We start from the raw sequence: 2,502 nt of genomic DNA, 5'->3' as shown, positions 1-2,502 counted from the left end.
CAAACCCAACCACTTTCGAAGATCCTTCTGGGATCGGGGCGTCGGCCATGCTGCTATGGCCTTGACCTTGTCTGGGTCAGCCCGAACGCCCACGTTGCTTACGAAGCAACCGAGAACTTTGATCTCTGGTGACGCGAAAACGCACTTGTCGATGTTGGCGTAGAGCTTGTTCGCTCGCATCACGTCCAACACTCGACGGAGGTGTCCTAGATGCACCTCCATGGCCGTCTTGCCTCCCTCGGCACGGCTATGGACGAAAATGTCGTCGAAGTACGTCTGTACGAAGGTACGCAAAGGGCGGAACAATTGCGTCACCAGGCGATTGAACGTCGCCGGGGCGTTAGACAAGCCCTGCGGCATGACGAGCCACTCCCAAAGCATGCCGCTTGGAGTGCTTACCGCGGTGAGCGGGATGTCACTCTCTCGCATCAGGATTTGGTAGTATCCGTCTACCAAATCCAGCGCACTGTACAGTACGCTCCCGGCCATGTTGTTCAACAACACATCCTTTCGTGGGATCGGTGTTTGGGCCGGCACCGTTGCGTTGTTCAGCTTGTTATAAGCGTGAACCAGACGCCACTTTCCGTTTGGTCTACGAACGCAGAAAGTCGGCGTCGAGTGCGGGGATTTCGACTCCCGCACCATGCCTGCCTTCGCTTTCGCGGCGAAGAAGCCATCAATGACCTCGCACTGTTCGCGCGGGAGAGGCCATTGCCTCGTGACACAATACTTTGTGCCGGGCACGAGATCAATCTCGTGCCGTACGCCTCGATCCGGTGGGAGTTGGGTCGGTGGGTGTTTATTCACCACGTCCGCATGCTCCGTCACCAAAGGATACACCGGATCCTTGGGGTTCTTGAGAATCTCAGAACCCAAGCGCGCCTGACGCTGCTTGTTCATGTCTTCCAGGACGTTCTCGTCCAAGACAGAGGAGGAGTTCAGCTCCTCCTGAGTGGTCTCAGGTCTCATGAGTACCATCTCAGCGATCTCTCCAGCCTTGAGGTTGGCCAGGAAAGACTCAGCCGTCATTTCCTCGAGGTTCAGTATCTCTGCAACCTCTGGCAACGGTTCCAAGTGGACACCAGATGCCTTGACGGGTAAACCCGTCTCGCTATCGAAGATGTGATAACACTCTTCCACCGGCCTTGTCGGAGGAGCCCGGGCCCTGGACTCCGAGTCGCTTGAAGCGACGTCGATCGGAACGAAGTTCGGATCCGACTTGAGGCGGCGGCGGCGTCTTTGCCGATGGCTTCTGTGACGGGGAGCTTTGCTGCCCACGTCTAGGGATGTCGTCGCTACGACATCCGAGGCACTCGTGGCCTCGTGTGGTACTGTTGTACCCACACAGGAAGCGTGTTCAACGCCTTCCTCTTCAGTTAAGGTCTGGGCGACCGCGTGTGGCACTGTGTTACCCACACAGGAAGCGTGTTCAACGCCTTCCTCTTCAGTTAAGGTCTGGGTGGGCCGCGTGTGGCACTGTGTTACTCACACAGGAAGCGTATCCGACGTCTTCCTCTTCAGTTATGGTCTGGGCGACCGTGAGTGGAACTCTGTTACCCACTCTGAACACGCTGTTCTCAGTGTTCATGACAGCTGCAGCTGTCTGCGGAACTAAGTTACCCGCCTGTGGACCTAAGTTACCCACTTGGCCGGCGCCTCTTCTGGGCGCGGCCACCATCAAAACATCCTCGGAGTCGTCATATACGTCGACGACTCCCAAGCATCTGCCGGATGCTTTGGTACCCTGGCAGCCCTCGCGGGCGCCCCGGGTCCTGACAGAGGTGGGAACATGACTCACCAATGCTCTGTCGGACTGCGCAGGGCGGCTGGCACCGATTGCCTTGCCTCGCCAGTCGATCCAGGGCTCGTGCTTCTCAAGCCAGGGCATGCCCAGGATCATATCATAGGGATCCATATCGAGAACAGTGAACTGTTCGAGGCTGTCAAAGTCTTCAAACTTGACAGCCAGATCCACTTGGACGTTGGGGACAGTGACGACCTTCCCGTCGGCCAGTCGCACTGACACCGTCCCGTTGCCCTTGCTTTCTCGCAAAGCTTCGGACAACTTGTTGCTGTTACGAGCAACCGTCTGGCGGCGTGCGAAATTCTTCGACGCCCCAGAGTCAATCAAGATTCTAAAGGGGTGATCGTACCCCCGTACACATCCGTGTACTACGAGCAACCCGCCGCTGCTCTTCGCCGATTCGAGAGTGCGAAGACTCTCAGGGGCTAAGTCCCCGTGGTACGCGCCACCCGCGCACCCATCACGAAGACTTAGTTCTTCCCCAGTAGGGCGCCCCGCCCCTACTGGTTCCCTGCGTTCCCCTGTCCCCGGGATCCTGGCTTCTGCCAGCGACCCTTGAGGACGGGCTTGGGGAAGGACCGTCTGCGGAGTCTTTCCGCGGGACAGTCGCGCTTGAAGTGCCCATCTTCCCACAGCCGAAGCAGCGGATGTCACGCTGTTCGGCGGACCCGAGTTCCATGGGAACTGGTCCGTTGGGG

The sequence above is a fragment of the Phytophthora infestans genome, genomic scaffold, assembly GCF_000142945.1.
Source record: "Phytophthora infestans T30-4 supercont1.321 genomic scaffold, whole genome shotgun sequence".
Classification (NCBI taxonomy): Eukaryota; Oomycota; class Peronosporomycetes; order Peronosporales; family Peronosporaceae; genus Phytophthora; species Phytophthora infestans.
The sequence above is the reverse complement of the archived record's forward strand: the minus strand, read 5'-3'. Positions refer to the sequence as shown.